Genomic DNA, 27,674 nt, shown 5'->3' on the forward strand with positions numbered 1-27,674 from the left:
AGAGAGAGTTTGGTTCCTTCTCTGCTCCCCGCCACGTGAGGACACAATGAGAAGTGGGCAGTCTGAAACCTGGAAGCGGGCTCTGCCGGAACGCGACCATGCGGGCACCCTGATCTTGGACTTCCACCCTCCAGAATTGTGAGAAATAAATTTCTCTTGTTTATAACCCACCAAATCTATGGTATTTTTGTTATAGCAGCCCAAGCTGACTGAGACAGGAAGTATAGAAAATATACCCCTAACTATATTCTCTAAATGATAATCTCAAACAATTTCGATCAAATGTCTCTCATTTCTACAGAGAACTAAATTAAAGAATGAAGTTTACATCGTCTAAATCCATTTAGCCAGGCATGGAGAATCATGCTTGGAAAAGGAACTATTAAAGGAAGGTAGATTATAGAATTTCTATTTGTTTAAATATTAAAATAGTAAATTACTGATCATATTAGAAGGTGTAACATCCACTTTCCTGTTACAGAATTTGGGCCTCAAAGCTAATAGAGGGCTGTGTCTTTTCACTTAGGCAATAATCCTGCAACTGGGAAGCTAATCCTAGTTGCTGGGAATGTATGTCTGAACTATAAATTAATGGATTAACCAGCTTAGGTTATTTGCAACTTTTGAATCTCTGCTGTTAGTTTTGTGTGCTAACAAAGAAGAATTTGATCAAATTAAGAATATCAAATTTATTTTACACAACTTATTTAAAAATAATTGCCTGCATCTATTTTGATATATTGATGCTACACAGAAACAGGTGCCAAAATTGTTGCTTTAATTAACTGCTCAGCCATATATATGTGTGTGTATATATATATATATGTATGTATTTATATGTGTATATATTTAGTTTATATAAAATAGTGTTATATATATAATGTCTCTATAGTGATATGACTTATTTGCTTTTGTAATTTACAATTGTTTCAAGAGGATAACAGTCTTGATTTACTAAAAAAACTTGATTTGATTAGTATTTGCATTAAAGTTCTAATCTCACTGAGTAGTTTTATATTGAAACAAGAAAATATTATTTAATAATTGAAGTAAACCTAAGAACATTTAGAGACTAGTCACAATACCTAATTTAGAATGACCTTGGATTAATTAATTTTCACATTTTCTGTGTCTGCTAAAAGTTAACCTCATCCTGAGTGGGAAGAAAAGTGGAGGAAGGCATAGAGGTAAGGTTGACCACTTTTGGTCCTTAGGGAAATCTGCTGAGCTAATGAAAATGTTTACCATGCCAGCTCTAATTTCCTTTCAAATTGCTTTTAAAGATGTTTTCTTGAACTACTGCCTGTTAAATCTAAGATTTTGGAAAACCATTTGAAGGCTATTTTCTGAGGATTTAAAATATCACCCCCCATCATGCCTTCTTTTTGATCTAGCAAATATCATAACTTATATAATACAAAATATACCTAATAAGCCTATGGTTTCTAGATCACTGTTACTATCGTAACATTTTTCTTTGTATTTTCTTCCTCTGAAGAATTTGAGAAGCACAAATATACATAATTTGGTATTTTCAATGGATTTTTAACCTTTTGCATTATAGTCTAAGACAGGGATTTTTATAACAAATACATTTAAATTTCATGTTTTATAATGCTTTCTTTTTAGGATCAATACATTAGCTTTAAAAACACCTGACTATGTGAACTAATAAATCATGTATTAGAATTATAATTGTACCACCATAGGACATTGAGACAAATAAACATGGCAGAAAGGAACTCAACCCACCTCCACACATTGACTGACTGCCTCTGATATTGCTCTCTCTTCCCCCCACACTGGTTCTCTCATGGTTCCTCAAACACACCAACTCCTTCCAGTTTCAGGCCTTTTCATATGCACTTACCCCTGCCTGGAATACTCTTCACATGGCCGTATATTCAAATTAACCCGTCTCCCTCAACTTTTATATCTCACTTAAAATGGCACACTGCGTTGGAGAAAACTTCCATAACCACCTGGCACTTGTCACTGTCTGAAATGACTTATTTCTTCATCTTCTTATTGTATGCCTTTCCTTCCCTGCCAACGCCCCTCTCCTGCCCAACTAGAATAGACTTAAGGAAAGCAAGCATGCTGCCCCGTATCCACTGCTCTATTTCTAGGAACTGAAGCAATGCTTGGCACGTACCAGGAGCTCAATAAATATTGTTGACTTATGGAATAATTTTTTAATAGCAATAGATTATTATATTATTAAATAAACTTAAACATTACCTCTTTTGCTTTACTTACTCATAATACTTTTGTTTCTAATTTGCTTCTATATTTCTCGTATATAAATTTAAGCAGACATGTAGAGACAAGAAATGATGTTATATAGATTCCATTCTACTTTATTTACATTTTAGTCATAGAGACAAAAGACCAGATAGTACATTATATTTTCTTAAAGTTATGCCAGCTAAAAATCAAAGGTGAAACTAGAATTTGCTCTCTACCAGTCCTGGTTAGAAAGCTAAATGAATCCTTCTACCTGTTTTTTAAAAAGAGTAGTCAAATAGTAAAGATGGCATTGGATTCAAAAGAACTGACTTCCGATCTCTGCTGCATCTCTTCCTAGCAGTGGGATCCCGACATCTAACTATTCTGAGATTCAGATGCCGTAAATGGAAATCATAGCATTACTTCGAGGCTTAAGTAAGAAAATATATTCAAAGTGCCTAGTAGAGTCCCTGATAATGAATAGTCTCTCAATATATCGTATTTTGCTGCCACCAGTAACCAGTTAACTAGTGAGGTAATTGGTATGATTCTTGTGGTTCTAGCTGATTAATGTCAAGTATTGCAACATTCTCCTTCCAAATCTCTTCTCTATTACAAAACCAGGAATATTACTTGTCACTGCCTCAGGTTATGCCACTTGAATGCTCATAGTTACCTTCGTGGCTTCATTATAGCACCATGAAATCCTTAAATTAAATAGAAGTAGAAGGAATGAAGATGATTGTTCATTAATTACTTCACTTCTTGTTTATTAGCACTTTGTTTTTGCCTCATTAAATTTCAATCAAAACTACAACTGAAAGTAAGAAAAGGTAGTGTTTCGCATTCTATGGGAAACTGGGGGAGGTTACCTGAACAAACCCTCTTCTAGTTGCCTGAAAAAAGATGCTTACATTGTCAGTTCTTCAATCTTCCCGACCTTTAAACCTCCATTAAATGCTGTGAAGTAGCGAGTAAAACCTAAATCTTCCACAGAAAGAGTTATGAGAACATCAACACTTGATAAATTACTTCCTAATTATGCAATACTACTATTGTCTCTTTGTTGGACCAATAAAATATATGGCTGAAATAGAGATCAATTAAAGTAAGGTGCAGAACACGTGAATCTAAAAGGTGTGACACTTAATATGAGTTTCAGAATTTCTGAATGAATGTAAGTATTCTTACACTGAATACAAATACTTAGAAGGAAAGAGGAGGTTTCTATTTTTTTCTGCTAAGATGAGGTATATTCATAACCTTGTACCTCTTAAAGGCCCATATCTATATTTTTGCTTATAAGATCATGTGTGATGTTCACAACTGGCAAGATCAACTGGTAAAGAGTCATTACCTAGTAAATCACTGTTTCTCTGAATTCCAGGCTCATGGGGTAAGAGTGGTTTTAAGTTGGGAGAGGAAAGAATCAAGCAAGCAGTGTAGATAATGATTTAGTGCAACTTACTTGGAAAGTATTTAATAAATGATGGCAATGTTATAGTTTTGCTTTTCGGATATTTAATGTGTAGACTTTGAAGTCTTCCAGCTGCCCCCGAAGCCGAGCATCCAGCTTCTGGGCTGCAGCCACGCAGCATTCAAAGACCACTGCTTCAATTAGCTTGCCCCTACTTAGAACAGGTACTTATTGCCAGTAGTCATAAGTTAATCAACTAATGAGTCAATTAAAGAAGTAATTACAGTGTAAAACAGCAGGAAGGGGACTTGCTTTTAAAAGATGCTGTAATACTTAAGGTTAAGTCAAATCAGCCTGCTTACATTGTATCAGGTCTGTCTAAAATAAAATCTTCTTGTGTCTCTTCTATCTTGTGAATTCTGCTGAATTAGTTGAACCTAGTCAGTACAGCTGTTTACTATTGCCATAGAATCAGTGGAAAATTTAATAAATTTTTTTTTAAATTCCCTATAATGGCATTCTGTGTTAGGAACTAAAGCGTATGCAGGAGGGAAAAACATATTTAATGTGCCCATTGTTTTAATAATTGTGCCAAGAATGTGTGGATGAATTTTTCATTTAACCAACATTTCTTGTAGCACTGTGCAGGAGAATAAATGAACATAAACCATATTTTGACAATATCTGTATGCACTCTGAATGATACTTAAGTTTGATGTTTATTATATCTCTGAGGCAATTCTTTTATTTGAACACAATTTTGAAATTATAATGGAAATAGATGGAACTATATGATTAAAGGCAAAAGTACTCAATCAGATGCACATTTTTCTAGAATGTGTATTTGTGGTCAGATTGTTCAACATAGTTCATTACTACTTTGAGATTGGAGATGTTCTTATGCTAGTTCCAAAGATGTTTTAGACCAAGTGAAATTAGTTCATGTATTAGGAGAATCTCTTTCATTTTATGTCTTCATTAATTACTATAAGGAAAGTGGTTATATGTTGCTATCCCACTTTTCAGATTAAGAAATCTGGGGTACAGGGTTATCATGAAACTTGCTCAAGTTCACAGAATTTTTAACCAGCCTAGCAAGAGTTCATACACTGATCTCAAACTGCTTATATATACTAGCAATCCCTGGATTTTGGTGTTAGCAAAACCTGAAACTGTTATTGTGAGGAAATTTTAACTTTTAAAAATATTGTTAATGCGTTACAGTGAAGGGCAATTTTAATGAGGCAGAGAGCTTGCTCACCCCTTTCTGTCTAAATAGAATAAAGAAACAGATGTGTTTGAAATTCCTTTACCATCTGATGTTATTTTAGTAGGCCTAGTGGCTTATGTCAAGATTTCAGTCTCTTTCCTGGAGATCAATATTGAATCTATATTGTATTTGGCTCTCATAGTGACCTTCCTCTTGGCATCATCTCCCTGCTTAACTCTGATACAGTTACTTCTATCTGTAAATCACTTCAGTACCCAGGTGATATTTTATACACAATCACATATACATATGGGAATAACTACACAAATCCCAGCATGATCCAGAGCAGTGGTTCTCAAATGTAGTACACATCAGAATCATTCAGATTGCTTGTTAAAACAGATTGCTGGGCTCACCTGCAGAGTTTCTGAGTTAGTGGGTCTGGAATGGGGTCTAAGAATTTGCCTTTCTAACAAATTCTCAGGTAGATGCTGATGCTGCTGGGCAGAAGACCACTCTTTGAGGAGCACTAGTATTGAAGAAAGAGCAAATTCTTCAGAAATGGAATGTCCCAGGTGTAAAACCTATATTTGCTACTTCACTATATGTATAATTTGGACCAAGATAATTTACTTCTATAAATTTAGTAAATTTATTGTAAAAATCTAAATCTACCTCACAGTCTTCTTGGGAAGCTGACATCACTCAATGTATAATACATGGCATTTAATAGATATTCAAATATTCTCTTTTTCAGTGCTTTCTTTAGTGAATTATAAAGCATTTTTGTCCTATTAAGTATACTCGCTGTCCATTAGGCTGTATATTCTTCTTAAAGTTTATCATCTTTATCTTTTATTTTATTAGCCTCTTCCAATATTAAAGATATTGTAATTAATAGTCAAAATCAAAATATTCTCTGGTGTAAACTTACTTTATGGTTCACTGAAGAAGGTCTTTGCCTCAATATCAGATAGATATCTATTCATATTGTCTTCTGGTCAATTTCTGTTTTGATATTTACTCTTTAATCAATCTCATGGTATGTAAGTAATGTGGGGTGTGTGTGTTTGTGTATGGAGAGAAAGAGAGACAACCCAGATCCAAATCAATTCCTAACCAGATTGACTCAATGTCCCATATTAAAGATCTGACAGAAGAAGAGATGTGCCCGTTTCTGGCAAAAATAGTACTTATCAGAGTCCTTACCATTTTTCTACAAATGATATTCAGCATTCAATCAAGAAGTATAAGGCTCACCTTATAGAGGAAAGAAAAGAAAAGAAATACAATTCAAGTTGAGAGAGAAACCAACTCATTTTATGAGTTTTGGCAATGGTCCAAATATTGACTCTACCACACAGGAATTTAAAAATAACTATGAATAATACATTTTAAAAATCTAGTGGAAAAAGTAGAGAACATGAAGAGGTATTTCAGCAGTTACATGTAACTAATGAAAGAACTAAACATAAATGTTAGATATAAAGATCCCGATAACAAAGAAGTCCATCAAAGAACTCATCTACTGACAGGGCATGGCTGAGGGTGAATCAACAACTTGGAAATAGGTCAAAAATTTATTACAGTGAAACATGAAGATAATGAAGATCATAAAAAAGTAACAGTACATCCAAGAGCTGTGAGACATTATAAAACAGTTGAAAATACCTGCAATTGGAGTTTCAGAAGAAGAAGAGAAAGAGGTGCAGTAGAAGTATTTGAAGAAGTCATAGATGAGAGTTTTCCAAAATTAATGAAAGAGAATAAACCATGCACCCAAGAACCTTAGACAACCCTAAACAGAATGAATTGAAAAATAGTAGCATCATAGTCAAACTGCTGAAAGGCAGCCAGAGAGGGTTAGGGAGATGGGAAACATTATGCCCAGAGAAGCAATGATAAGAACAAGAGAAAACTTCCTATGAAAATGATGCAAGCCAGAAAACAATGGAACAACATCTTTAAAGTACTGAAAGAAAGAAAACTGTCAGCTCAGGATTTTATACCCAGCAAAAATATCAGTCTAAAATGAAGTCAAATGAAATATTTTTTTCCAAAAAAAAAAAAAACTGAGTGATTATATTTCCAGCAGGCCATACTACAAGATATGCTAAAGAGTATTCTTAGAGCAGAAGTATAATTTCAGATTAAAATCTTGATCTGTACAAAGAAGAGCAGTAGAAATAGTGAAAATGAAGGTAAATAGAAAGGACATTATTTCCTTTAGTTTTAATTGCTTCAAAAGATAATTTACTGTCTAACACAAAAAATATTAATAATGTATTGTTGGGTTTATACAGTATTTAGCGTTAAAAATATATGATAACATAAATTATGGGAGAGTGCTGCAGGAGATCATAGCAGCATTCTTGCTAGGCTTTAAGCCTAAGGAAAAATAAATTCCAACTGGGCAACTGGAGGGATATGTGATCTGCTGATTCTCATAATCATTATACCAGATTACTTGTGCTTTGGACTCTCAGGCTGGAGGGGAATATGTTATCGGGCATGAAGGCAAGGGGCTTAGGAACACCAGGCCGTTGCAGAAACAGAAAGCTGCCTGCATATCTTGCTGCTTGTCCTTAAGATACTCCCAAGGGAATGACCTGGGACGGGCTGGTGTGCTTTGGGGGATGAAGAATCGAATCTTTGGATTCTGGCCTGCATGTCCCTGCAGGCATGAGTTTCTGCTATCGTAATTGCTTGTGATTCTTTACCCGCAAATAAGTATGTGGTGATCCGAGGGACCTCACCTCAGTCCTCAGGCTGATGGTCCCCTGTCCCATTGAATAATATAGATTACATTCTGTCTATTAATTCTGTCTGCCCCTTCAACAGGCTGCCTAGCTGGTCTTGGCAGCAGGAGAATAGAAAAGAATGTTTTAAAATTCACTATATGTGAAGTGAAATAACAGATTTATATTTATATATTAATGTATACTTCTATATATTTATATATATATTTTGTCCATATAACACATATATCTATTCATGATATTAAAATCTACTAGATATTTACTTCCTTCTTCTGTTGAAACATTAATTTTCTGAAAAGTGTGTGTTAAATTCTTTATCTATATGATATCTTACTACTTTTATTCAATTTTTTCAATTGCTTTTATTCAAATTTCAATTGAAATTTTATTTCAAATTTTATTCCATTTACTTTTTCTCTCTTTTTTGTTATTCAATAGACAAATGTTTGAAATTTATACATAGTGTTTTTATTTTTAGCTGGTTATATTTCACATTTAAAAATTAATGCTTATTGTTTTCCATACCATTTTCTTAATCATATTAATATTTATGTCTTTCCTCAAATAAGCAAGAACTTTCCCTCATAATAACCTCCCTTTTTCTCCTTTTTGCTACGTCTACCCCAAACGTTCATTCTAAAGTTTAAATTCTGTATTATTACAGTTGAGATCTTTTTATATTTTTAAAACCAGTACTTTAACATCAATAAACATTCCAAATTAGTTATCCAACATTCTTCACTATATCTAATGCTCCTTTTAGGAGTACATTTTCTAAATACATTCAAAGAGGGTATTTGTGCATAAATTTTAATCTAAGTATGTCCCTCAGAATGTAATTAACACTTGCTTTTTAATGGTTATTTTTCTGGATATAAAATTCTAGGTTTCAAGTTATTTTGCTTCACTATTTTGAAAATATTCCAATATCTCTGGTTTTTATTACTGTTTAGGAATCTGAATTCAGTAAGATTATTGCTTTCTAGGAAATTCTTTCTTTGGAATTAATGTCCATATTTTCCCATAATGTCCTGATGGTATTTTCTTATCTTTTTGTTTTCTTATGTATCTTGTTTTATGCCTATGAACACTTTAAAGCTGATATCTTAAAATTTTTTCCATTTTATGACATTTTCAGTTAGAATTTCTTCAATTATTTCCCAGGTTTCAGTATTTTTTTTCTTTCATTCAGTAGCTCTGGTTATACATATCGGCATTTCTAATTCTAGTTTCTTTTTTAACTCTTCCATTTTCTTGCAATTTAATTTATTTCTAATCCATTTTTGGTAAATTCCTTGACTTGATTTTTCAGCTCACACATTTTGCCATTTGGCTGCATCTATCTGACTATTAAAACTATCTATTGAGTTCTTTATTTTAATAATTATTTTTGTTTTAATACCCAGATCTCTGCTTGTATCATCTTTAAAAGTTACCTAAAGCTATTTTATGTTTTTCTTCAAGGCTATTATCTGTTTTAAATTTCTCTCTTTTCTACACCATTAACTCTGCTTCCTCTGTGGTAGGTTGTCCAGGGTGCTCTCCTACTTTTGTAATCTGTGCAATCTTGAGATGTCTCATTATTGTACTTTATGATTTCATGCTACCCTGGACGTATTAGCTATATGCTTTGTGATACAAAATGTTGGGATATGGGTAAGAAGCAGAACCTAAGCTTTGGACTCATCCCTTCTATGAGAGTTAAGGAAATAAATGGAGATGGAGGACCTCAAGACAAAGATCTACTGTTGTTAAAATGTGTTTTTACCTCTTCCCTTTTACACCTCACCTCATAGCTGAGTTCCATGGGGATCTTCCCAGTTCTTCTGCTACAGCTGCTGGTACTTCCAAGTTCTTCTACTGGTTGTAATTATCTAGTACATGGTGCAGGATGAGCATTTGGAGGAGGAGGAGGCACTCAGAGGCTGGCCACTGCACATGTTCTTAATATCATCCCCCCTCTACCCAGCTGGCTTTCAGGAGTGGTCCGATGTGCGTTTAACAATTCTGGACTAGCACAACCACCTGCTCTATAGTTGAATGGGACTAGCAGCATCCAGATACTAAGAGGCAGAGAAAAGGTTACAACCAGCAAGCTCTTTCCCAGCTTATCTTCCGCTCTTAACACCTAGCTGCTTTCTGTTATATGTTATTATTGCCACTAGTACACTGGAACCTACCTTACTTCTATGTTCCTTGAGGATTTTTACACTAGCCTATGACTTACATGTTAATGACTGCTTCATGTAAATATTTTTGAAAAGTCTTGTTGAGAATTTAGTATGTTTGCACCCTCTCTTAGTTTTATAATCTATGAACAAAAACTTTCTTAATTTTCCAGGGAGAATGACAAAAGAAGAAAGATTAACATCATTTGTGGGATTTTTTCCAAACACACACACACAAATGCACACACAATTCTATTATCCTCACTATTACGGTTGGCAATTGTACTGGTAAGCTTAAGTTGTGAACTTCGAGTGTTTTGCCATAAGAAAATCACTAATAAACTCTGCTTTGGACAAATGGAATCCCTAGACCATTTCCTTTTAAAATGTTATAAATAACATTATTCAATTTAAATTAAGGGCTACATATTTAATAGCTTTAATTATTTTTGAAGTATCTAACTATAATTGTTAATTTTTAATGGACATTTCAGTCTTTTAATCAAGATTTCTATTATTTTAACATACAATATAAAGTGTTCATTCTATATCCTTAATAGTGCCCTTTGAAATTGTTGTCTTTGAATAATCAAAAAAGTTTTATCACAGCAAAATGTATCATATTTCATAAAAAATCAGACTTAATTGGAGAATAAGATACCCTAAGACAACCCTTTGCTTGACTAGGATGCCATTGTTGTTTTAACCCCAATGTAGTTGAGGTTTTGAATTTCTTGACTTTTGAAAAGCTTTACAAATATATATTGAATTTTAAATTCTATCCTTACATGTGTTTAAAGGTGCTCCATTTTAATATACAAACTATATCTTCTGCTAGCTTATGAAAATATGTTTATGTTCATATAAATGATAGTAGCAGAATTTTTACCAAAAAAATAAAGGATTCTTTTCTTGGATTTACAAATTACCATTTTTTATGACTTTGTTAAAATTTTTCGCAATTAATTTAAATAGTAATAAATAGGTGGAATTGAAAAGAGAATTGACCTCTCTGATACTTAGAAAGAGATTTATTACATCTTGTGGATGTAGCTTAGTTTTGACTGTTCTCTCAATGGGAGGGAAAATAAAAAACAAGAATTATCTTCTCTCACAGAGATGTGCTGGATGAAATGTGCTAAGAGATGTTGTAAAGAATGTGAAGGATTAAAAATAATGCTGGGCTGTGAGTCTTTTCTTCCTAATTTTGTTTATTCTTCTTGAATTATGCTTGATATTATTTAGACATCAAGTTTTCTGACAAGTTCTACACAAGGTAAAATGTATTTTACACACACACACACAATAGGGAAAAGAGGCAGTGGAAACATCACTCAGGGATAATATTCTAAACTTGTTTTTGCGAGATTTGGGGGCTTTGTAGAAAGAGCTTTCTAGAAAGCTCTTTGTGATGTATTAATTAACTGAAAACAGGAACGTCTCGTGTCCAAACAGTGCATATATTGCAAGGTGCCATGTGCTGGGAGCGCCTAAGTAGGCAATTGCGTTGTGAAACCACAATGAAAAGACTCAGGCAGAAAACAGCTTTCTGAAAATTGTACCTTTTGATGTGTCTGCGACATGAAATTGATGGAGTTAGGTGGAATAATGACTTTAAACATTAATCCTTCCTCTCCTCAGACAGGCAGTATCTTGAGGTGCTCATTAGGTCTCATATGGAAAGAGGATTTAGCAAATTCCATTTTTTCACCTTTCACAAAACTGCTAAGTATTTTTGATATATATGATTACTCTGCTTGGGAGTTATCCAGAGCCGGTAAATCTGGGAAGAAGCTGGTCAGAGTCACTCCGCTTGCACTCCAGGAGAATCTGTACTGTGAGGTACTGCGCAGCACCCGGTACACACTGACTCCGCTCTGACCGAGCCTACTGCATTAATTCAATTTCAAAGCGAGGCTACGAGGTTTGATCCACCAGCCTTTTCTTCACTACCTTGCAGCCAAAAGCTTTCTTTTATAATGGCTGTGACTCTAGGCTCCTGGGGTGCTTCTGATGTCATGGCTTTCAGAGGAACACCACCATAAATGTTGTAATGCAAAGTACAAAGACAATGCTTTCAACTTGTGTGCATATAGATTAGTGGTTGCCAAGAGTTTTCAGATCAGCCTTCAGGAAAATTGGCTATTTGTTTATTTTTAATGTTTTCCCAGGGAATTAGATTTTGCTTTTTATTTGTAACATTTACGAGAAAGGAATACAGGTGCTAATGATCTTTCCTGATCCAATAAAGATTGCATAGCTGTTAAGTGAGTCAACATGCCATCAAAACCTCGATAATAAACTGAATGGTTGATCCTCATGATTTTCCTTGTACTTTGGTTTAACTAACATTAGAATGGGTGTTTGAATAAGAAAACCACTTTTGTATGTGTCTGTGTGTCTCTCTTACTCTGTGTCTCTTTGTGTGTGCATACACACTTACGCATAATTCTCTAAAAAGGGATCATCACGCATCACCATCTAGCAACTTAAAATTAAAAACAGCCAAGGAGACCAGGAATTGATTTCATGTTAAAAGGTATGAAACCAGGTAGAAAGAGCTAAAGGGAAGGCTTTGAAAAGCTGGCTATCAAAATTTAAAATATAAAGGCTTTATTATGGACTAGTTTTTATATTGTTGTCTGTGCTTCCAAAACAGTAGTGGAATTTTCCCAGTCTCAGGCCTTTAAAGTGATCCTCCCCAGATACAGTTTGGGAGCAGAAGTTTCCGACGTAGTCTTCCTGTGAAGAATTGGCCTATCTGACCTAATTGTGGGGTCTTTCTCTCTCTTTTTCTCTCTGCCTTCTACCACTTGGAGAAAAGCTGCGTGGGAAGCAAAAATTCCTCTTCTCACTATGTTTTGCACATTGTCAGAATTTATTAACACAGTATTTTCAGAAGAGTGACAGGGTTATTAGACATTTCATGGCAGAAACTCAAAAACTATTCTGCATCCTGTTTGGTCAAAACTTGTAAAATTTTCAAGAACCACAGAAGCAAAAGTGGTCTTCCAATGAATATATTAAAGACAGACGTGCCAAGATGCTAGAAGTTGAGATTGGGAGAGAAAAACGGACAGTCAAGTATATAAAGTCATATTATGCTTTAGCATGTGTGGAATAGATGCTATTGTAATTTATGATAAACAAAGGCTCACAAAAATATATGAACACCTTCATTTAGAAGGCCTAACCTATGGACACCCCATATGGAAGACGATTTGTGTCTATACCATGCCAGAAAAATCAGTTAAATATTTTAAAAATAATGAAAATAATTTTTCACAATGCAGTCAGTAAATTGATAGATTTTTTTTCCCTTTGGTTTGCAAAACACTGGTCTAACTTTGTTTTTCTAATTTTGACTGATCGTTTCATTGAACCGATTTCATTGACATGCATAATGTTCAGCAACATGAATACAAAAGTGAATCATTTATTGCCACACTTGTAAGAGAAGTTCAAGAGTTTTTACAATCTAAACAAGAGTCATTGTGCTTCTTCAACTGAAAGAGTATAGCTTAAGTTTACAGTTCAGTTTTTGTTTTGTTTTCATTAGGTTGCTGTGTGCTCACAGTGAAACTTCTTTTATCTTCTATTCTCTGGTTTAAATTTGTTGTTTTTTTAAAAAAAATATTTATGAAAAAATCTGAAGAATAATAAGACAAGTTTAAAATAAATAAAACACAGATGACTGTTCAGCTTGATTGCAAAAAGAGGAAATACTTGTTATGTAGGTGTATATTTGCATCCATGTTTACATATTTGCTGAGGTATCATTAATTCATTAAATATTTAATAAGTACCTATTTGTCTTGACCACAAGGTCTGGCCATTGTGACAGATACCAGGAATGCAAAGATGAATATGACTTAATCTCTATCATCAAGAAGTATGAGACAAACAGAAGGAGGAAGATAGAAAAGATATTTGTGGAAAGGAGTCATGACTCTATGACACCAGTGTGAGTACATTAAAGTGAGGTACAAGCGAGGATATGGCCAAATCCACCAGGGCTGGTGAGGGATAGAGATGGTCAAAGAAGCTTCAGTGATGGGGGATTTGGTTTGTCCATTTTTGAGTTGAAATCTACTGAAATGTATGGACAGGTCAAGAGAAGGGCACACCAGAGAAAGTCAAGTTACTTTTACCATTATGGTCTACAGAATAAGAACACCCTTTCAGCTATAGGATGAGAGAGTAAGAGAAACATAGATGTAAAATCCCAATTCATATAGAATGATTGTTAGCTTATGGCTGCAGCCAAGACCAATCGTATGACTAAACTATAAAATAGTTAATTTTTGGGGGGTATCTAAACTACAGCTACGCTAGTTATCCTCACCACGTATACCAAGTACCCAGAATTTCACACCACCAACAGTGTTGTACTCTGTCACTCCCCTTCAGAACTGCTTGTGTTTTGGTTCTCATCTCAGCCCATCTCTTCTACTTTGTGCTCCATTGCTTCTCACTTAGTTGTTGATGAAAAGCAATCCGATAAGCTAAATCTTACTAAGGTTTAATTACTTAACAGCTTGATTATTAAATCTCTAAGGGTATTTGGATTTTGAATAGAGGACTCTTGGATGTTAAAAGTCTTCATTCAATAGACTTAATTAGTTGATTTTTTAGTGGAGGAAAACATTTTGTTGAGGCACAGAAGGCGAAAGAGGAGTATTCCAGAAATACTTGATATTTTTGAAGAACAACAAGCTCAAGTAGAAACAGTCTTATACTTGGAGTTAAAATCTCATATGTGCCAACCATCTAAATTGTTACCTTGGGCAAATCACTTTTTGTCTTTGAGTCTCAGTTTTCTCATCTTTAAAAAAGTAGAAATAATAATATTTGTGCTACCAGGGGTTGCTAGGATCAAATGAGAAGTAGGTAGAAATGTTTTATAAAGTATAAATGCACATTATTTTTAGCTCATTCAGAAAAATTTAGGTTTACATGCGTTAAAACCATTTTTTATTGGGGCTGGCCCCGTGGCCGAGTGGTTAAGTTCGCGCGCTCCGCTGCAGGCGGCCCATTGTTTCGTTGGTTCGAATACTGGGCGCAGACATGACACTGCTCATCAAACCACGCTGAGGCGGCGTCCCACATACCACAACTAGAAGGACCCACAACGAAGAATATACAACTATGTACCGGGGGGGGGGGGGCTTTGGGGAGAAAAAGGAAAAAATAAAATCTTTAAAAATAAAAATAAAAAACAAACAAAAAACCATTTTTTATTCTTAAGTTTTTCTTAATTCAATCAAGTAACTGTAAGGACAACCACTAGAGAGATGGCTGAACTTGTATTTAATGAAGTTTATCTTGTGAGTGTATGTATATATATATATATATATATATATATATAGTTTCATCTTAAAGTTCTTTTTTTTTTTTAAAGATTGTCACCTGAGCTAACATCTGTTGCCAATTCTCTTCTCTTTTTTTTTGTCTTCTTCTTCTTCTCCTCAAATCCCCCAGTACATAGTTGTAGATTCTAGTTGAGAGAGCCTTTGGTTGTGCTGTGTGGAATGCTGCCTCAGCATGGCCCGATGAGCAGTGCCATGTCCAACCCCTGGATGTGAACCAGTGAAACCCTGGGCCACCGAAGCAGAATGCAGGAACTTCACCATTAGGGCACAAGGCAGCCCCTTAAACCTTTTTAAAGAACATCAATAAAACATGGAAAAAGGAACCTAAGCAAGAACAAATTACGAAAGGAAAATTTGGTATGGTTCTGAGAGTGGTTCTAAAAAGAATAAGGATACAAATTAACTGAAAAGTATAAAAATACCAAAAGAAACCAAATGAGAATTTAAGGTATTTACAGAATCGAGAGATTGGGATAGATGTAGATATATTACTTAGGATACATAACAATAAAAGTGTTTATTTAAGTCCTGTTTTCAAAGGTGGGAGGAAAAGATACAGCATCAATATACTATTATAGGTCAAATAAAGTGATATGATCTATTTGGCAATTTGGAAGTACATATCAAAATTTAACAGGTATATGTGACACCATAGTTTATTTTTTATTTTTTATGCAAGTATGTGAGTACACAAGGGCACATTTATGTTTAATAGTGATATTTAGAGACAACTTAATATCTACCTGTAGAGAAATGTTTAAAACAATCTCAAAACTGAAAAGGAGAGAGTGAGTCAGCTAAAGTGCGAAGCCCATGAAAGGAGAGTGAGGGTAGAAGAGCAGCTGCCTCACCCAAGAGCTGGTGGTTTCCAGGCAGAGGAGCACGCTGTGAAAGCACTGAAGGTGTATGCAATTGGAGAATCTCCAAAAATAAGGTTTAGGAAATCATGGAAAATGGGAGATAAAACAAGAGAAAACTGGGTCCATGTTTTCATTTACGTAAAAGGGGATTTGTGGATTCTAGACTCAATAAGCATGAGTATAAGGTCTATCCCACAAAATTATATCACGGATTTTCAGGTATGTGTGCTGTTAACATTTCAATGTTACTAAGACGTATTTGATCAAACTAATGTTATTTATTTTCTTGATCGATTTGTTACACTGGTGGGTCAAAGAAATGCCACGCGTATCTTATGCTTTCATTCAAGTAAGGCATTTGGCAAAATCTCTGAGCTTCCTTGGGATCAGCAGAGGAGTAGGGTCTTAGCAATCACCTAGTAAACTTCTTTGGATTGTGAATGTAGGACACAGAGAAAGGATCGCTGCTACTAGAATCAGCAGAACGTGAGCAACGGACAGAAAACAGGCAGTGAGCAGAGTGCCTAGACATTGGAGTCAAACCTGAATATGAACCCAGGTCCAGGAATGTCCTCCCTATTTGATCTTTGGTCAACTGGGTAGGTGTTTAATCTCTTCAAGTCTCAAGTTTTTCTTATGTCATTTGACAATTAAAATGATGCCTACCTTAAGGTGGTTGGGAGAATGAAATAGGAACTAAATGAAAGGTGCTTAGTAAAAATGCAAGCATCAAGTATTAAAATAAATACACAGAAGGTGTAATTAATCAGAAGCATTTAGGCAGAAAGTAAAGGAGAGGCATTTTTTGAGCATCAGCAATAGTAGCAGTAGAGAGAGAAAACATTTGAGTTACCATGATATCTCATCCTGCTGTAAGGAGGAAAGGAAGTTCTTCCCCAAGAAGGATGATAAGCACAAAGTGTTCTCCTATTGGGCTAAGAAATATTGTAGTTGAGATACTAAAGCTACTAAAGCTATTGAATATCTGTAGAATCTCCTTTTTAAGAGGTGGGCTGTGTAACTTCTCAGAGAGTTTTCCATTTAGCATTTTCTTCAGGTACACTTAAAATAAATCTTCAATATCTAAGATAAGTTGAGAATGTGTATTCCTTGTCTTCTAAAGAATCTAACATAATTACTGAATGAAAACTCAAAAAGATGAATTGTTCCAAACTAACGAAATAAATAAAAAGGGCTAAATGTAATGCTGCCACATCTTTAAGCAGGTACTTAAGTTTTTGTGCTTGCTTTTTTTACTCTGTAGATAATATTTGGGCTATAGTGACTTGAAATAATATAATCAAGATAAAATGCTTAATGTGGTTCTTGGCTGATAATGAACAATCCAGAAAATATTGTTATCATTATTATCAGATGAGGAAATTAGTAAACACCTAGTATTTGGAAAAGATAGGAATGATTCATTAAAAAAACCTAAATATTATACTCGAAGGCAAGTGCTGTATGATCCAAGAGGTTGAAAACACCATGAAACAGATAATGGGATCTTATGTTGCATTCAATAGAAGTATTGTGTTTTCACAAAGAGAAATCATTGTTTGACTTTACACAGATATGATAGCACCTGGAAGATTTAGTTCTGGGGGTAATATTTTAAGAAAGACTTGAACAAACTATAGAGATGGTGAAGAAGCTGGAGCAATTGATAATTTTTGATTTGGAAAAGAGAAATATCTACAGATGTTAATCTTCAAAACCTAAAATGTTTGCATGCTTGAAATGAGTAATAGATTAGAATTCAGGGGAGAAATTTAGAGGCATCAGATTTTGAGCAAATATATGGACAAATATTAACAAGTAGATCTTCATTTTTGACCAGCTTTTAGTGATCTTCAGTTTGTACTACGTGAGGGGAGACAAAGACACAACATGCTTACCAGCAGGCTCCCATCCAGGAACCATGGCGCTATTCTCAGCCCAGGGCCCTTCCTCCCTGGGCTGATAGGTATCCTTTAATCTATAATCCTGATAGAATCCTTCACATTGCATTTTAGACAGCCACTGGCAATCAATTAGCGTGCCATTCCTGTCTAGATGATCTCTAAGTTCCTACAAATTTTAATACCTCATGATGTTAACGTTAGAACTATATTTTATCACCTAGTATACAGGGCATTATGTCCACCATTTACTTATATAAAAGTAAATGGAGTAGAATTTTCAACCAACCTTGTAATGTCTATTTCTAAGAACTAATGATGTTGAAATAATCCTCAAATCTCAACAGTATCACCAGATGGTATGTTTTTTAGACAAGACAAATTCATAACAATGTATTTTTACGTTTTGCAATACACCATAAAGCCTAATAATAAGATCTGAATTCTGCAAATACTAGACAAATCTGCAAGGATAACATTCTTCTCTCCTAGCGAACATCCTGTGAATTCATAAATATTTACATATTACAAGTTATAATTATGTAGCACTGGGGAAAAGGAAAAATGTAGCTGTATATTTATATCTACAAGAATATAAAAGAACATTCATAAATTACAAATGTGCATTGTTCTAAGAGTGGTACCCACTGAGCTTTTGTATCTTGAGGCCAGAACATAAGACAAGTCACTACATCAGTGGAATAAAAAATTATACTTGTAAGTTTGAATGACTATTGATTGCTTATTATAGTTTCTATTAATAGTTATAAATGATTATGTATGAGCACATCAGTGTAGGTATTTGATAATGTAGACGGGAAAGTTTGTATTGCTACGGGGATAATCCTCCTTAAGAAACTGACAAGCATGATTATAAAAACTACTGCAAAGTATGTATTTGCTTTAAAACAATTACCTAAAATAGTACAGTTAAATGCTATCTTGTTATTGCTTTTCATATTAGTTGACTTTTCATACTAAATTCTATATCAGATTAATCGGGACACCAATAAATGTCTGCTAAATAAAATAGGATTTAACTTTAGAAATCTGTTATGCATATGTTAGTTTTGAATTATCCCAAAGCTTTAAAAAATGAAAAATGTTTCCCACACTTTTTCATTATGTTTTCCAAAGAAATTGTCATCGTTAACATTCATTTTTATTATTTTCATATTCTCCTTTGCTTATTACTTCTTCTACAAAATATTCCAACAGTTTAATTACTTTACAAATACATTTGTATGCATATCTCTTCAGGTACATTTATATATTAGGGTAAATTCAGCTCTTAAATAGTCTAATCTCTGAGGTTGACAGCCCTTATGTGGCAGTGACCTGCAGTCATCTGATCAAATTTTGGGTTACTTACTAGCTATAATCAAATATATTCTCATCTCTTATTTGAACAAATCATACAGAAATTGAATACAATTTTTTATGAACACTAGCAATATGTTCACTTCTCTGATAATTTTGACATTAAAATTCCATCTTAATAATCCCATCCTTCAGGCTTTGCAGACTCTTAAGGTATTAAAGCAAAAATTATCCTAAGCAGTTAGATTATAATGTATTTAAAGATTAGACATTTCATGTTGAATATTAACTGCTCCACTTCCCAGGGAAAGAAAACTATGCTGATTCTCTTCTTCTATAATTTCTACATTTCAAAGGCGAGCTATCCAAGTTTCAAACCACATTACAGGAAAATATACTTTAAAATGGACTTGAATGCTACATAGAGTTTCAAAGGTATATGCAATGGCATATGTAGAAAAATTAGAAATATTTAAGCAATATTATTTAATTTTATTTCAAAATAACATGCTATGGAGATATTAAAAATTTAACTGCAATGAATGCTTTACAGATAGTAAAATAGTTAACTCCTCTTGAAAAAAGTGAATAGGCACCCTGTTAACCCTGGGTAATAAGTAAAATATTTATTGAGTATACCCTTTATTATGTGGAATGAGAGAAATTAAAGACAAATGTGAATTAGCAGATGAGAAAATGACCTATTTTATTGTTTCTCAGGCTTAAAGGGACAATGAGATATCATCTACTATATTTTTCTATTTCTGGAAAGTCTACATGTAACCTGTTCATGAAGATGAAAGCCTGTCCTGTTTAAATTTCTCCAAAGAACAAAATTTTGAGCCCATTCATACATTCCAAAAATAATATCAAAAAAATAATTTTTTTCTAAATCTTGTTTTGTTATTATGGTTATGTTTCTATAAGATATGATCCTTCAGTATGATGAAACTTTATATGTAATTTAAAGAAAAAAGGTGTTTTAGACTGAATGTTTTTGCCCCACCCCCAAAATTCATATGTTGAAACCTAATCCCCTGACATGATGGTATTTGAAGGTGGAGCCTTTGAGATATGATTACGTAATGAGGGTGGAGCCTTCATGAATGGGATTAGTGCCCTTACAGAAGAGGTTCCAGAGAGCTCACCCCTTCCACCATGTAAGGACACAGCAAGAATGTGCCATCTATGAACCAGGAAGTGGGCCCTCACCGGACTCTGAATCTGCTGGAGCCTTGATCTCAGACAGCATGCAGAATGTGAGAAATGTATTTCTTTTGATTACAGGCCACCTAGTCTATGGTATTCTGTCGTGGCAGCTCAAACAACAGACTAAGAGAGTAGGCTTGCAAATTAATAAAAAGCATGGTTCCAATAACCTAATCCTGCCTCTATCACACTGATCAAAGGAGAGGAATAAGAATGATAGCTTAAAAATAGATAGAAATATCTACAACATCTACCCTTTTGCACAGTATATGATAATGCCAATGTCTTATTTTGTACCCATTAGCAAATAACTTCTACTCACCAACCTCCATTTCCTATCCCCCCTAAAAAAAAGATAGGAATAATGATTCCGTATGTTTTTTGTGTATATTTACGTATGTGTGTGATGATTAGATAATATGAAGTTATTTGATTTTATATTAATTTGACTTTATTTTAACTGTTAATTGTATTGTCTTGTTTTGGGCTCCCCTGAAAGTAAATTCTAAGACTAGATAAAGAGTGCAGGTTGTTTATTTGGGAGATTATAACCAGAAGCACTTGCCTGAGAGGGAACGTGAGAGCATGAAGAGAGATGTTTTAGGTTTCTGCTATGTGTAGCAAATCATTCCAAAATTAGTGGCTTCCACAGACAACGATTTATTGTATCTCACAATTCTGCATGCTGACTCAGATCAGCTGCTTGGTTTTCAGTTTCACTTGGGACCTTTCCTGGTGCTGCAGTCAGTAGTGACTGGGGCTGGTATGGATATGGGGGGACTGGCTCTCTGTCCCTCTCTGTAACCTTAGGACCTCTTATTTTTTATGACACCTGTCTACACGGTCTCTCAATATGATGTTTCCAGCAGTTGTATATTCAGCCTTCTCAGATGGCATCTTAGAATTTCCAAAAGTGCTAAAGAAGGAGCAGATAAGTCATTGTAAGTTGTAGGCTTCGAACTACAGAGTGTCACTTTCATTATTAGAAAATGAGAGGAGACTATTCAAGGGTATGAACACTGGGAAGGTTGGTTCTTTGGGGGCTGTCTTTGGAGCCTAGTAGCTACGAGAAGAACGTCAATACATGTTAGGTAAATGAAGAGGTTTATGTGGGTGACTGGCTGAATGCTGCTGGAGATAGCTGGGATATGTATAGAAATACCTTAGAATTTCCTCACTTGAGAGGTGTGGAAGGCTGAGTTATCTACCAATTCCTATTTGGCATTGCTTAAGGGGTGCTTTTGCAGAAATAAACTTCCTGGCACCTCGGGTCTGCCAGATATGTAGGTGGAGAACATAGCCCATGCCAGAGAAACTCCTCTCAGAAAGAGTTGCAGGAACTTTCAGTAAGAAATTGACAGAAGGCACGGGAATACAGAGTCCTAAGGGGATATGGGATAATTGCATAAAACATATTTGTACAGTTTACAAATATAATGAAATGAACACTCAGCACAAGGCATAACCTTTATCAGTGTCTTAAAGTTCTTGTGTTTTTCTCCAGTCATATATCCTCCCCCATCCCCAACAGAATAGCCCCTATGTTATCTTTTATTTTAATCATTTTTTTGCCATAAAAAAATTGTTTCTCCAACAAAGTTTGTATCTGTAAAAATAGCATTGCTTAATTTTATCTATTTTTGGAATTTTTCTAAATGGAAGGATGCTGTCTATATCTTTCTGCAACTTGCCCGTTCATTGGACATTGTTTTCACATTCACATGTTTTCGCTTGAAACAGAAGTTCATTTTGCCCCCCTCTCTCCCTCTCTCTCTCCTTTTTTTTTTTTTTTTTGGTCTCTTTTGAACACATTTCTTTTTCATTCAACTTTACTTTTTAGAAGTTGCATAATCTGTATTTTAGTTATTAGTTATTTGACTGGCATACTTAACAAAGTTTCAGATTAATCAATCTCCATACATGGTTAAGTCAGGGTTCTCCAGAGAAACAAAACCAATAGGAGGAATACATGAGATATGTGAATATACATACATACATTTATTATATGTGTATGTGTAATATGTATGATATTTATACATGTATGTAAAGGTTTATTATTCGGAATTGGCTCATGTGATTACAAAGGCTGAGGAGTCCCAAGATCTGCAGTGGGCAATGTGGAGAACGAGGAAAACCAGTATTGTAAGTGCTGGTCTGAGTCCAAAGACCTGAGAAGCAAGAGAGCTGACGGTGTAGTTCCAGTCTAAATCCAAGTCCAAATGCAGGAGAAGACTGATGTCTCAGCTTAAAGACAATCAGGCAGAGAGCGCCAATTCAACCTTTTGTTCTTTTCGGGCCTTTAACAGATTGGGTGAGGCCCACCCACATTGAGAATGGCAATCTGCTGTACTCAGTCTACAAATTCAAATGTTAATCTCATTCAGAAGCACCTTCACAGACACAAGCAGAATAATGTTTAACCAAATATCTGGCACCTCATGGCCCCGTCAAGATGACCCATAAAATTAACTATCATAGTACTTTTTATTAAACGATATAAGGATCTTAGAATACTTTAAGTGGGATTATCCAACTCAAAAGCACATGTTACTCTTGTCCATAATTTATCTGTATCCTTCTTTTACCCTCAAATCAGATATTGTTATTATTATTTTAAGTGGTCAAGATTTGTTTAAGTTTACCTGTACATTTACCAATAGCACCATTCATTCCTTATTTCATCTGGATCATTTTTCTTTTGCCTGTGGTCCCTCTTTTAAAAATAACTTTAGTGAAATCCTCTTGGTGTTCAAGTCTTTTTTGTTTTATACTTTTATTACACACTTGTGTAATAAATGGCATATTATCTTGTGAAGTGTTTGTCACCTGGGTTGAAACTGAGTCCCTTCACCCAATATCACAGTATTTTCACAATGCCATTCTCTTGGGGATACTACTGACTCAAGACCACTTTAAATTCAGTGATTTACTTTATATTTTGCATACAGTAAATTATGAATTCAGAAAGCAACCTCCATAACGGCCAGTTTAAGATTATGAATTCTAAGGAAACAGTGTTTCTCTGCAACCCAGTGCCAAGTTTATCACAGGCAACTTCTAGCTGACTCTCTCTTCAAGGTTGGATTATTTTTCATTCAGCCTCTTTTTGGAAGTGTGACACTTTGAGTCCCAGATTTATTCTGGAACATTCTATTAGATTCCCTTCCTTAGTTGGTTCCTGATATAAAATCCCATTCTCTGTTCCCTGAGTAACCGTTGAGGTGGAAGCTAAGCTCTCCAGGCTTTGACAGAAGCCCTCAGGATGAAATCTAATGCTAGTACTTATTTATCATCTGGGATTCCTACATTCACTTCATATTTTAGCTCTGTAGGTTCCTTTCTGTTCTGTTAGCTCATAGATATATTTAAAAATCAAATTTGTGGTCATTATTCAAAAGTTTAGCTGTTTGAATGTGGGCGGGAGAATTAACCACCAAGGTCAAGTAAGAAAAATTGATGTTTCACTTATTTTATTGGAAAGAATTTGGCTACACAGGCTCTGGAGTAGAGAAGAGGCAAAAGAAGAATACTGAGGTAACGTGGAGACAAAAACTACAGGAAGGAGCTGCACGCCTCGGACCGGGGAACAAAGAGAAGACAGTGGAGTTATTAAAACTAAGAAATTTGGAAGAGTGGCCCCACAGATCTGAGACTCATGTTTCTAGGAAGGGAGGCTGCCTGGCTGGAAGCGTAGTCTCAAAAGCTCTAAATAAGGACACTAGGAAGTCAAAATCCCTAAGAGGATCTCTAAGGCAGGGGGCTGTAAGGAAACAATGCTGCATAGCTTGTTCTAGTTCATTAGAAACCCCAAGAAGACTCTCCACAAAGCCAAAATCAGAGTTCTGAGAAAGGAATGACAATGAGCTAGTGCTGGTTTTTGGGGGTTTTTTTTGGTTTTTTTTGAGGAAGATTAGCCCTGAGCTAACATCCACTGCCAATCCTCCTCTATTTTTGCTGAGGAAGCTTGGCCCTGAGCTAACATCCGTGCCCATCTTCCTCTACTTTATATGTGGGACGCCTGCCACAGCATGGCTTAATAAGTAGTACATAGGTCCACACCCAGGATCCAAACTGGCAAAACCCCAGACTGCTGAACCAGAGCACACAAACTTAACCGCTGCACCAGTGGGCCAGCCCCATGAGAGAGGCTGATAAACTGGGTCTGGGAATGTGAGGAGGAAAAAAATCTTGGAGTCTAGCACTAACTGTCACAGCCAACATAAAGAACAATGGCTGTCATCAATAACAGGAATAGGAAGCAACATAGAGAGAAGCACCCCTTCTCCATTGTCCAGGCTTCCAGCCCCTCTCTGGCACCCCTACTGAGAAAACCTAACAGGAGCCAATTGGGTTTGCAGAAATGGGTTTATAGAAGCTTAGGCTTAGGCTTAGTATACAGAAGTGTCAATTTGAAACTAGGAAATAATAACTTGATAAATAGCACAAAAAATATTGTTTCTATTTTGTTGGGAAAGGATATTTGTTGGTTGAATTTCCAGTCAATGTTTTCTAAGGATATGGCTAAATAAAGCAATTAGATGAGTTTACTGGGGAAAAAACAATTTTAATTGTACACCAATGAAATAATTTGGCCAAATAAGCATATAATTCATATATTTCCCAAGAATTTTAGCTTGTAGTTCTCCATGCTGCTGTTTCTCACTCCCACAATATGGTTTTCTGGCATCACCAACAAGGAGACAAATACAACCAGAAGGGAAGGCACCCACTCTGCAGGGCTGAGTCAGAGCATGCATGCTTCCTCCTCTTCCCCAAGGCATGCTCCACAGGATGTCCCCGCCTTCACGGGTAAAACCTGGGGAACGTGACCTCGTACTCTACTATTAGCTTGATCTCGTGTGTCTTGTTTATGATACAGGCCCACAGACTTTCTAGGAGATCTTGAGTAATGTCTCACACACTTGCCTTTCTTCTATTCTCTGCAAACATGTGCACCCCAACACAAAAGAAATTTACTTTTGTATCACTTCAAACCTTTTTTTGTTAAATAATAAGCCTCTATTGATGATATAAAGAAAGGAAATAATAAGATTTGTTGTTGTTGTTATTTGCAACTACATTTTTACTGTGATCAAGGATGCTGTCTCAGTGCTTCCCCAGGATGGTGTATTGACACCATTCCTTTTGGTGTCCAGTAAAGCTTAAGGACAAATATTTTCTGTAGCAGACAAAATGTTGCTTGATGTTCATAAGAATGCATCTCCACCAAGATGGGAACTATATTCTGTATCTTCTGTGTGTTGATCGGCACAGAGACGCTAAATTCAGGTGTAGCTTTAACTACCTACCAGGAAGAGTCATAAAGGTTTACGAACAAATTGAAATTTATGGAAACCAGTACACATCCTAGATGCTTACCAATTAAAGGAGTTTTATGGAATTGCAAATACATATAGTTGAAGCAAAAATTCATTTTATGCTCTAAACGATTAGTACCAGTGTAAACTTTTGGAGTTTTATTTATTTCAAGTTTAATGCAATACAAAAACTTTTTCTTATAAATGTGAAATCAATTAATTCAACATATATTCACAATGCAATCTATTTTAAACAGGTTTCACTAAATAGGATGTGACATTAAATATAAATTTATTTGAAGCAAAAAAATTCAAATTTAATGCATGATTAGACCTTCAGAAATTAAGTGTGTGTTATTATAAAGCTTCTTTATATCATGTCATGTGTCAGGAAATAAGCAATTACCCTTAAAATATTAGGGTGAGTTTTTAAACTCTCAGTATTTCTGTACACTGAGTCTCACAGAGGAAGAATTGTTGAAACTGTAACTATGTAAAGGGATGATCACCTTCTACTATAGGATCACTATTTGGATCTCTCCTAATAAACGTCAATATTTCTGAAGACACATTTCATATTTTATTATGTTGACTTTAACCAAGATGATTAAAATGCATTGTTTTCATGTTTATTTCATTTGCTATATATATTGTTTTAGGCCATTCTACAGTTCTTATTATGATTTTAATCAGTAAATGTTCGACATGATTTTAGGTCAATATTTAAGACAATGAAACTATTGTATTTTATACAACTTAAATTCTGTTCCTATGAGCTCTGACTTGATCTGGGCCCCATCAAAGTTTGGGAAATTACTTTCAAATATAATATTTTAACATAACTTCTGATTTATTAGTAAATCTACAACAAATAGCTTTGCAACCAATTTTATCACTATAACTAATCTTCAAAAGTTAATGTTCTGGAGGCTGGTCCAGTGGCATAATGGTTGGGATTGCATGCTCCACTTCAGCAGCCCAGGGTTCACCAGATCAGATGCTGGGCATGGACCTACACACTGCTCATCAAGCCATGCTGTGGTGGCATCCCACATGCAAGGTAGAGGAAGACTGGCACAGATGTTAGCTCAGGGACAATCTTCCTCACTGAGAAAAAAAGTTAAAATTCCAATTTTAAGGTTAGGAAGATGAATTTTGTTATTTGTATCAACTTTCCTTTTGCCATCTATAAAAATCAAACATAGTAATTCAACTCAATTTATGTTTCCTTATTTGCCTGAAAACCCTTCTTCATTCATTCTATTTTAGAATGGTTGCTTTGTGCGTTCTTTTAAATCCTTGAGCACAAAATATCATCTACCAGGATTTCTTTATTCCTTCCTTCCTTCATTCATATTTATTCTTTCTTTCTATAGATTCATTTTCCTACTGTGAGAGATTTTTTTTTCCTATTTTACTGTTTAGATGTACTTCTTTAAATAATTGTTTGAAAACTAGTGGATCAGTTCAGAAGCATCTGATATTGACTCATTCATCACTTAGTGCAAATGGCTTCATCATTTTTGTCTCTATCCTGAGGAAAGAAGTCTTTCTTATTCTAGCCTGTTGAGAGGCTTGGGATGTGGGTCAGATGGATAACTAGACTCCTTATTTATTCCTTTCACCAAAAATAAGTACCTTTTTGTACTTGACAGCGGTGCCTGATGATGTGGTATATGATGTTTGGTTAACTCCATCAAGAGTTTGTAACATATGTAGAATATGTCTTTCCTCCTGTGCAAGTAGGAGGCATTTCCCACTTGTCTTCTACCTATCTATTGTCCAGACAATGCAGGGGTTATGCTTGCAGGTGGGTGTAATTGAAAGAGCTAGAATGGTTTTTCTGTAAAGATTTACTGGGTCGCTTTCCCAGGGCAGAAGTTTAGTAGCCCCTGTAGCTTTATGACTCAG

Source organism: Equus quagga, chromosome 4 (genome assembly GCF_021613505.1).
Source record: "Equus quagga isolate Etosha38 chromosome 4, UCLA_HA_Equagga_1.0, whole genome shotgun sequence".
NCBI classification, from domain to species: Eukaryota; Metazoa; Chordata; class Mammalia; order Perissodactyla; family Equidae; genus Equus; species Equus quagga.